Below are 11300 nucleotides of genomic sequence, written 5' to 3' on the forward strand. Positions count from 1 at the left end.
GCAATCAGCCTTCTTGATGGTCCAGCTCTCACTTCCATACGTCGCTACTGGGAAAACCAGAGCTTTAACTATACGGGTTTGATCTTCTTGCAGTCCATGGGACTCTCAAGAGTCTCCTCCAGCACCATACCCAGTTCCCTCAAGCCCTGACAGGTGGCCGGCCAACCTCTGCTTAAAAACTTCCAATGAAAGAGAGTCCACCACCTTCTGAGGGAGTCTGTTCTACTGGCAACCATCTCTTGCCATCCGAAGGGTTTTCTAATGCACCTTTTTCCAGTCGATTAAAAGCTTTACAGCCAAGCTAACAGGTTAATCAATCAAAGCTTTTGTGGAATCGGCAACAGCAATGATCTCCTGCTGACTGGCGCAGGCCAGCCTCCTGTTAAAGGAGAACGTGCAGGAGTTGATCGTTTTGTTGGCATCCCAATTTTCATAGAAGCATAGAATTATCGAGTTGGAAGGGACCTTGGCGGGCATCTAGCCCAGCCCCCTGCAATGCATCCATGCTGTGCTGAATTCCTATACTGGGAGACCTAGATGGGCCGTTGCACAGAAGACAGAGCAAGAATGAATCATTGAATCATAGAATCATAGAATCATAGAGTTGGAAGAGACCACAAGGGCCACCGAGTCCAACCCCCTGCCAAGCAGGAAACACCATCAGAGCACTCCTGACATATGGTTGTCAAGCCTCTGCTTAAAGACCTCCAAAGAAGGAGACTCCACCACACTCCTTGGCAGCAAATTCCACTGTCGAACAGCTCTTACTGTCAGGAAGTTCTTCCTAATGTTTAGATGGAATCTTCTTTCTTGTAGTTTGGAGCCATTGCTCCGTGTCCGCTTCTCTGGAGCAGCAGAAAACAACCTTTCTCCCTCCTCTATGTGACATCCTTTTATATATTTGAACATGGCTATCATATCACCCCTTAACCTCCTCTTCTCCAGGCTAAACATGCCCAGCTCCCTTAGCCGTTCCTCATAAGGCATCGTTTCCAGGCCTTTGACCATTTTGGTTGCCCTCCTCTGGACACGTTCCAGTTTGTCAGTGTCCTTCTTGAACTGTGGTGCCCAGAGATTGTCTCTCCTACTCTGGAGGCTAGGACTCCAACCAATGGCTTCAAGTTTTTGTTTTGTGTTTTGTTTTGTTTATAAAGCCACTTCTGACCTGGAGAGGAGGTGGGATTGCGGGTGTCATGGCCCCACCACGCGTGCGGTGGCTGGAGCCCAGTCCCTGCGTGATTGGGGGAATCCCCAGCCGCGTCACCCCCTGGCCAGCCAATCAGCTGGCTTTGGGGGCATGGCTTGCCCAATTTTAAAACAGGCACAGCCGGGGATCTCCCTCTTTTGCTGCCTCCAGCTGTTCCTGTTTCCTACCCTCCCGCCCTTTAAGGTTTTGTTCTTTGACCTTGCTATGGACCTTGGTTGGTCGCTGTTGAGGAGCCTGGTAGGAATTTTTCCACTTGGCAAATTGGCACCAGCCACTTGGTTTTCCCCCAAAGGTAAAGGTAAAGGGACCCCTGACCATTAGGTCCAGTCGTGCCCGACTCTGGGGTTGCGGTGCTCATCTCGCTTTATTGGCCGAGGGAGCCGGCGTACAGCTTCTGGGTCATGTGGCCAGCATGACTAAGCCGCTTCTGGCGAACCAGAGCAGCGCACGGAAACGCCATTTACCTTCCCACTGGAGCAGTACCTATTTATCTACTTGCACTTTGACGTGCTTTCGAACTGCTAGGTTGGCAGGAGCAGGGACCGAGCAATGGGAGCTGACCTCGTCGCGGGGATTCGAACCGCCGACCTTCTGATCGGCAAGTCCTAGGCTCTGTGGTTTAACCCACACTGCCACCCACATCCCCCGGTTTTTGCCTACCTCTTAGCAAATCATCACAATTTTCTTGGTATTGGCGGTTAGGCATTTGTATTGTTTTGTAGATGGAAGAGGGGAGGAAGCGCCATCACCTGCCCCGCATATTGAAGGGTAGTCCGATAAAGGATTCTGGGGGGCGTGGCCCTGTCGGAAGACTGGGGAGGTGAGGGCCTAAGCCACACCCCCTAGCGGTGACCCCGGGGGACTTCATAGTTGATGTGCACCAGCAGGACTCCCCCTACTGGTGGTTAACCCTTCCCGGACTTCAAGCGGACGGGCTGAAGTCGGATATACTCAGTTAGGACCAATGCCTAAGCCAATACCGCTCATCACCTGTAACCAATAAAGTTGTGGCCTTAATTAGCCCATTAACCTTAATAATTGTGTCATGTGTCTTTATTTCTACTGGGGGGGGGCATGAACTTGCCGCACAAATGCTTTATTGGTAGAAAATTGCATAACATAAGATGATCAATTGATGTTGAACACAAAATAAAAATAAAAGTATAGAATCTTTCATTCCTTAATTGATACTTGGTTTGTACATCGTTTTGTAATTCAATTTAACTTGACCTCTGATCCTTCCATTGCTTTCCCTGATAAAATTATTTAAATACACACTTGTAAAATGCAATTTGAAAACAATTAAGGTATAAAAATGACAAGAATATCACCATCGAGATCGAAATATCAAGGTAGAATAAAACAAGCAGGAGGGTAAATATTCAAAGAACCAGAAGAGGAAGTCGTGGGGGGGTGGGGGGGATTTAGGTTCTTTTCTGCCTTTGAGATAATATTGATAGTGATGATTATAAAATTGTAAAATTTAATAAAAAATATTTACATAAATTACTAATTAATGGGTAAGTAGAATCCGGCCAAATGCAACCCTACCTAGCAACTCTTGGAAGAACTAATAAGCCGTAAATATATGGGAGGCTCTTTTGTCGAAAAAGGACCCAAATGACCCAGGAGAAAGCAGAACAGAACTTTCCCCCTCCTTTCCCCAGCCGCCTCCTTCTTCCTTTCAGGAGAGCTATTCTGAGCCCCTCATACAGGCTCGCTTTGCATGTCAGTTATGCTATTTCTGAATCTATTTATTTTTATTTTTCTTCCGGTGACCAGAACCCCATCGCTGGCTCTCGCTTCGCTCCTTTCTACTTCCTCTCACTTTCTAGCTCTGAAGCTTTCCTCGCTGCGCAGCTGCCTCTCTTTCTCTGTTTTTTTTTTTTTTATAATAATTTTTATTAGTTTTCCAATTTTAAAACAAAACAACGACAACAACATAAAAAACATCAACAAATACAAACAAACACACAAATATAAATTCTTAACCTCATTTTCATAAGCCTCCTTTCTCGGACTTCCCCATACCTCACCCTTTTTGCATCCTTATTTTACAGTTTTCCAGCAACCCTTTTAGCCAATTAAATTTAAATTTGTTGTCTTTCTCAATTTCCCCTTAAATCATCAAACATTTTCAGCTGTAATTCTGCATCTTCCTTCCCCTTGACATTTTAGCACTCATCAATATTATAACAGTTCTTAAGATAAGCTTTAAACTTCTTCCAGTCTTCTTCCACCGTCTCTTTCTCTTGGTCACGGATTCTGCCAGTCATTTCTGCCAGTCCCATAAAGTCAATCACTTTCGTCTGCCATTCTTCCAGTGTGGGAAGTTCTTGTGTCTTCCAATACTTTGCTAGAAGGATCCTTGCTGCTGTAGTGGCGTACATTAAAAAAGTCCTATCCTTCCTTGACACCAATTGGCCGACCATGCCCAAGAGAAATGCCTCTGGTTTCTTGTGAAAAGTACATTTAAGTACCTTCTTAATTTCATTATAAATCATTTCCCAAAAGGCTTTAATCTTTGGGCAGGTCCACCAAAGGTGAAAGAAGGTGCCTTCAGTCTCATTACATTTCCAACATTTATTATTGGGCAGATGATAAATCTTCACAAGTTTGACTGGGGTCATGTACCACCTATAAATCATTTTCATAATATTCTCTCTTAAGGCATTACATGCCGTGAATTTAATACCGGTGGTCCATAACTGTTCCCAGTCAGCAAACATAATGTCATGACCAATATCCTGTGCCTATTTAATCATGGCTGATTTAACTGTCTCATCTATTGTATTCCACTTCAGCAACAAATTGTACATTCTTGATACATTCTTATTCTCTGCAATAAAATAAAATATATATTTTTTTTAAAAAAAAGAAGATCGGGTGCTGATTATTATATTTTTAGTTCATTTTCCAAAATAAGTTTGTTTGTGTGTGTGTGTAGCTAATAAGGGACACCAGTGGCTTGATTTGTGTTGGCGGTAATGTTTTGTTTTGTTTTATTTTTAAAAGAATAATAATAATAGAACAATAAAATAACCACTAAGGAAAATTATCAGCAATAATTTGAGACTTTGAAAAAATAACAACAACAATAGACTTCCTAAGCATCTAGGAAGGCTCGTCCAAACAAGTATGTTTTTAATAATAATAATAATAATAATAATAATAATAATAATAATAATAATAATAAATTATTTATATCCCGCCCTCCCCAGCCGAACCAGGGCTCAGGGCGGCTAACAACAATAAAATAATACAACATTCTAAAATCATTTCATTATAAAATTTCATTTTAGCAAGTGCCGAAAAGAATGTAGGGAAGTCGCATATCTGATATCATCAGGCAGGGAGTTCCAAAGTGTAGATTTTGTCACACTCACAGGCTGAGTTCTTATAAATGCAGAATGAAGTAGTCGAGTGGTCGTATATTGGATAAGGCAATCTCGCAAGTAAACTGCCTTTCTTTCGTGGCTGAGGAAAACCCCTGTGTTGCAATACAGAAGAATCTGAAAGCAACACGTGGCTAAAAATGTATTACCAATCATTTGATCATGCTATAAAATGTACAAATCATAAACATCCACATATGAGACATGCATAGTTATGCAAAAGTTCATTGGAAAGAAATACTAAGCGTAATCAATCGCTATCAGGGAACAAGATGCCTTTCAATAGTCAATATCCAGCAATATTGCAGTGGTAGGTCCTCAAAACATAGGAATAATGTACAGTGGTACCTCAGGTTAAGTACTTAATTCATTCCAGAGGTCCGTTCTTAAGCTGAAACTGTTCTTAACCTGAAGCACCACTTTAGCTAATGGGGCCACCTGCTGCCGCTGCACGATTTCTGTTCTCATCCTGAAGCAAAGTTCTTAACCCGAGGTAATATTTCTGGGTTAGCGGAGTCTGTAACCTGAAGCATATGTAACCCGAGGTACCACTGTATTTGAAGTGCTGTAGGATGCAGCAGTAAACAGCAAACAGAACAGCAGTTTTTCCAGGATAAGTAAACTTGTGAGTACTGATCCACAGTCATTATTTGTACCTGAGAGGACAATTTATTTGGAATTTATAAAGAATCATCTTTGAAACCCAATTTACTGAACAGGTTGTTTTGGACCTGGAAAGAGAACTTGGGGGTCGCGGTGGATGACGGCTCAATCAAAATGCTGACTCAGAGTGCAGCAGCTGCAAATAAGGTGAATTCTAGGCTGGGAATTATTAGGAAAGAGACTGAAAATAAAACTACCAGTAACGGCAATTCCCTTGCAGAAATTTACGAGGTCAAAGGACCTAGAAGTGAAACTTGCCTCTTTAGAACTATGGAAGAATTGGCAACAAGAACAAACATTTCACACGCAGATCTCCAAAAACAAAACAGAAAGCAGAATAAAGTATTGTGACATTCAACCCTGTGCAAAAACAGTTTGCGGCAGGTAGAAAAGCAATTCTGAATAATTTACTTATTGTGTCGCGGATCGAAGAGGAAAGGATAAGTTTAGAAGTTTCCATGTTTGGAAAAGAAGAAGAAATGGGTGCTCGGCTACCAAGGCTGCCATCGAATAAAAATATTCAAACAATCATAGAAAAGTTGCAAGTTAGCCCATTATTCTTTCACTTTTGATAAATCACATTACCTATTTGAGTAAGATAGCAAAAGGAATTGAACTGGAAAGGGAAAAGACCGAATCTGGAAGTGGGGGAGGTGTTAGAGAGAATGGAGGAAAAAACATATTTTCGAAATTCTGTCATATATTGTCAAAACAGTATTACTAACGAAAGCATTGTTATAAAAATAGAGCCAAGATACCGAAACATTGGTTACAGAAGAGGTGTGATATTTTTTGAGTAATAAAAGAGCAACTTTCATGGCACTGTAAAGAAATCTGTTAAGAAGCCGCCATGATGGTGTTGGGCCCCTGTGGAAAGCAGAGCAACATGGGAGATGATAATTCATAGAATCGTTGATTTGTAGAGTTGAAAGGGAACCTCAAAGGTCATCTAGCCCAACCCCTGACAAATTGCCTTCCAACCTCTGCTTAAAAACCCCCAATGAAAGGTGAGTCCATCACCTCCTGGGGGAGATTGTTCCACTGTTGAATAGCTCAGAAAGTGCTTCCTGATGTTTAGTCGGAATCTCTTTTATTGTAACGTCAATCCATTAGTTCGAATTCTACCCTCTGGAGCAGAAGAAAACCAGCTAGCTCTATCTTCCATGGGAGATATATATATATATTATCACACTGTATATAGTTCATAAAAACTTAACATTAAATTATGTAATTTTATTTGAGACACACATAGTTATAAAAGAGTTCACTTGAAATAATACCCCTCCCCCTTTGTCTTTTTTTTTTTTTTTACACAGTATCAATACACAGTTAATGATTAAGTTTACAAGTTAACCACATGATAAGTTCACATTATCTGCCGGAGCTTTTCCACCTTATGCTTTTGGAGTATTGAGAATATGTTCACACGTGGCAGAATAATTATGTAAAAATTAGGCTCTTCTGGATCATGCTTTCTGTCTCAGAATTTAGTATGTCTCATTAAAATTGTAAGTTCAAGGGAGAAACATGATCTTTGGGCATAAAAATATATTCATAAGGCCATAGGAACACACTACAAATTCCCCAGAAGGCTAGGGAAACTTATCTAAGCTGTTTATCAGCTCCATCTGGTACGCAGACTGAGACCCTCCCTGCCTGCAGACTGTCTTGCCAGAGTGGTGCATGCTCTAGTTATCTCCCACTTGGATTACTGCAACACCCTCTATATGGGGGCTACCTTTGAAGGTGACCCGGAAACTACAACTAATCCAGAATGTGGCAGCTAGACTGGTGACTGGGAGTGGCTGCCGGGACCACATAACACTGGTCTTGAAAGACCTACATTGGCTCCCAGTACGCTTCCGAGCACAATTCAAAGTGTTGGTGCTGACCTTGAAAGCCCTAAACGGCCTCCGCCCAGTAGACCTGAAGGAGCTTCTACACCCCCATCGCTCTGCCTCGACACTGAGGTTCAGTGCTGAGGGCCTTCTGGCGGTTCCCTCACTGTGAGAAGCCAAGTTACAGGGAACCAGGCAGAGGGCCTTCTCGGTAGTGGCACCCACCCTGTGGAACGCCCTCCTACCAAATGTCAAAGAGAAGAACAACTACCAGACTTTTAGAAGACATCTGAAGGCAGCCCTGTTTAGGGAAACTTTTAATGTTTAATAGGTTATTGTATTTTAGTGTTCTGTTGGAAGCCGCCCAGAGTGGCTGGGGAAACCCAGCCAGATGGGTGGGGTATAAATAATAAATTATTATTATTATTATTATTATTATTATTATTATTATTATTATTACTACTACTACTACTACTACTACTAAGAAGCCCTGTATTGACATGTATTTTAAAATGAAAGGCATAAGACTAGAATATGGTGATACCAGACGTACTGTTAGCCCCTTCAGTCTTTGTGTTGTTCTTGTTTAGTCGTTTAGTCGTGTCCGACTCTTCGTGACCCCACGGACCAGAGCACGCCAGGCACTCCTGTCTTCCAGTTCCTCCCGCAGTTTGGTCAAACTCATGCTGGCAGCTTCGAGAACACCATCGAACCATCTCATCCTCTGTTGTCCCCTTCTCCTTGTGCCTTCCATCTTTCCCAACATCAGGGTCTTTTCCAGGGAGTCTTCTCTTCTCATGGCCAAAGTCTTGGAGCCTCAGCTTCAGGATCTGTCCTTCCAGTGAGCACTCTGGGCTGATTTCCTTAAGAATGGAGGGGTTTGATCTTCTTGCAGTCCATGGGACTCTCAAGAGTCTCCTCCAGCACCATATTACACTAGCCCTTGAGATATTTGAAGCTGGCTCTCATATCTCCTCTTTTCCAGGCTAAACATTCCCTGTTCCCTCAACCGTTCCTCATAAGGCTTGGTTTCCAGGCCCTTGGTCATCTTGGCTGCCCTCCTTTGCACATGTTCCAGCTTGCCAATGCCCTCCTCAAATTGTGGCACCCAGAACTGGACACAGGACTCCAGACATGGTTTGACCAAGGCAGAATAGAGCAGGACTCTTCTTCCCTTGATCTGGACACTAGGCATTAGACCAGGCATGGCCAAACTTGGCTCTCCAGCTGTTTGGGGACTACAACTCCCATCATCCCTAGCTAGGAGTACCAGTGGTCAGGTATGATGGGAACTGTAGTCCCAAAACAGCTAGAGGTCCAAGTTTGGCCATGACTGCGTTAGACTGTTGATGCAGCCGGTTTTCTTTTGCTGCTGTTGCATCACACTGTTGGCTCTGTTGGATCAATCCACCAACTTCTGATGGACAATTTAGAAGGACTGGCTCCAGTATCACTGAAATATTCTCAGAGTCGAGTGTGGATTTCATGCTCTTTATTCAGCTCATTGTAGTGAGGAATGGAAGTTTTCCCAAAACATCTGCTTTATATACATTATTTACAGTGGCGTAGCGTGGGTTGTCAGCACCCGGGGCAAGGCAAGTAATTTGTGCCCCCTAACCCATGGATTTGCGGCCCCTAACCCATCGATTTGCGCCCCCTAACCCTAACCCCCAGATGTTGCGCCCGGTGCGGCCGGCCCCCTTTGCACCCCCCATGCTACGCCACAGATTATTTACACAATGGGCCCCACGTGATTGGCTAATTCTGGGATTCTCCTGTAGGGCAATCAGGTTGCGGATTCACTTCCACCTGGAGCTGGATTGGGTGGCTCCTGTGGACCAATCAGACTGCTGCATTCTGGATCCTATTGTTCTAGGACCAATCAGACTGCTGCATTCTGGATCCTATGGTTCAAGGACCAATCAGACTGCTGCATTCTGGATCCTATTGTTCTAGGACCATTCAGACTGCTGCATTTTGGATCCTATTCAACTCAGTGCATAACAATCACTTTTGCTGTGCATGTGTGCCAGTATCCATACTCAGCAGAGTTACATCTCTCCTTATTTGGAAACATCTTCGGGGTTGAAGGTACACACAGTAGACAATAAACACTCGTGGACCCCATAAAGTCAAGTGTGGAGGTTTACTTGACAGGCAGAAAAGCATATTGTTAGCAAATATATACAGACTTTCACCACTGCCATCGTCAAGGCATGCTTAAGTGTCTGACAAGAGTCTAAGACTCTCTCTCACCGCAAGAAAAGAACAGTTTCCAAAGAAAACATCCTTGCACAGACATAACAATCTCAGCCTTCTGCTGCTTCTTGAAACTCCTTCTCTGTTCTTCTCTGTTTCTGGAACAAATGCATCTCTCTCACACAGAGAGAATATCCAACAGACTCATGCTAAGCTTGTGGTCTTTACTGAAGATGTCTTGCTTTTCCAATAGCAGTTGCCCACTCTGGGAAGCAGGAGGCTAGGCAGCCATGGCTCAAGGAAAGGGGTCTCTTTTAATGTTCTTCTGCTCTGGGCAAAATTTCAGAGCATACGAGGGTCCTTGAGAAGCCACCCCAGTTTCGGAATGATGCATTTCTGAGAAAATTTTACATTTGTGTCGCTAGAGTGCTAGCACATGTCAGCGAAAGGTGCAGGAGAAGGAGAAGTTGAGGCGGATGGAAGGAAAGCTCTCCAAAGCTCACAGAACAATAAGCAAACTTAAAAACTGTTTAGCGATGTTTGAATTTATACTTCAATCAAACATTTAATTGCCCAATTTTTAAGCCAACCCTCCTGTTGCATAAAACGGTTCTTAGAAGAGTCCAGGGTGTGCAAGAATGGGATTTCAGTTCCTATGTCCTTGTTTCTCAAGAGGAGCTGAGAACAAGGTTCTGTTTTCTTCCTCTTTTCAGTCTGTTTCTCAAAACCACCTTGCAATATGTCCAGATTTCAAATTGCGGTAACACAGCCCGGATTTGACACTCGGTGTTTTGACCCTTGGCATGAAATAGTTATTTCATAAAGATTACACACTGCTTGATTGTTGACGAACTTCAAAACAGTTTACAAATAGATTATTATTATTATTATTATTATTATTATTATTATTATTATTTATTTCTTCTGTTTGCATCCCATCTTTCCTCTGAGGAGTTTGAGGGGGCTTTCATACATCTTTTCCCCCATTTTATAGCCACAACAACACTGTGAGGGAGGTTGGACTGAGAGCAATTGACCGACACCCAAGGTCACCCGGTGAGCTTCATGGTTCAGTGTGGATTTGAACCCTGGTCTTCCAGGCCATAGCCCAAACCTCTAACCACTATGCCACACTAGCTTTCTGGCAGATGAGGACTTGGTGGTGGTGGCCCTGCTGGTGCATCTGAGTGGCCCCTAAGATTGGATCAATTCATGGAGGCCAGGGGTATTGAAGGATACTAACCAGGATGGTTCTCCAGTTGTGTGTTCAGACTTATTATTATTATTATTATTATTATTATTATTATTATTATTTATTTGTATCCCGCCCATCTGTCTGGGTTTCCCCAGCCACTCTGGGCGGCTTCCAACAAAGACCAAAAATACACTAAAATGTCACACATTAAAAACGTCCCTGAACAGGGCTGCCTTCAGATGTCTTCTGAATGTCAGGTAGTTGTTTATCTCTTTGACATCTGATGGGAGGGCGTTCCACAGGGTGGGCGCCACCACCGAGAAGGCCCTCTGCCTGGTTCCCTGTAACCTCACTTCTTGCAGAGAGGGAACCGCCAGAAGGATGTCAGCGCTGGACCTCAGCGTCCGGGCAGAACCTTCCCCTTAAATAAATTCAGACAAGACTCAAAATTTTGGTTTTGTTTTTGGCAGAATTTAGGCCACAACTTTATTGATTACAGCAAGTGAGTGGTTGCATTGGTTCTGGTTCGACTAGCTCCCTGCACCGTTGCAGGTAGTGCTGACCCAGGGCACCAGCATAGGTCAGCCTAGGGTGAATACCCAGATGGGCGGAAAGCCGGGAACAGGCTATGTCCACCACCCAGATTGTTAAGTTGTGGGTGAACATATCAGACGACACAGCAATTCTTCAGACAGCTTTTGTTTATTCACGGCCCAGAACAGAACTGGGCTGAAGGGTTTAGCCAGCCTGCTTATATAGAGCTCAACTACAAAGCAACAGTAACAATTTTCTGTAACTATCCA

The 11300-nt window shown here is 43.4% G+C and overlaps 1 long non-coding RNA gene across 1 annotated transcript; it reads right to left on the reverse strand.

Annotated features, from left to right (window-relative positions):
• Positions 1-6466: 6466 nt before the first annotated feature.
• On the reverse strand, positions 6467-7676 carry LOC307217210. The gene is made up of 2 exons (XR_013839435.1): positions 7585-7676; positions 6467-6871 (listed from the first exon to the last, which is right to left on the reverse strand). It is a non-coding gene; the product is annotated as an uncharacterized lncRNA (long non-coding RNA).
• Positions 7677-11300: the final 3624 nt, after the last annotated feature.

Source organism: Podarcis cretensis (genome assembly GCF_951804945.1).
Source record: "Podarcis cretensis genome assembly, chromosome: 5".
NCBI classification, from domain to species: Eukaryota; Metazoa; Chordata; class Lepidosauria; order Squamata; family Lacertidae; genus Podarcis; species Podarcis cretensis.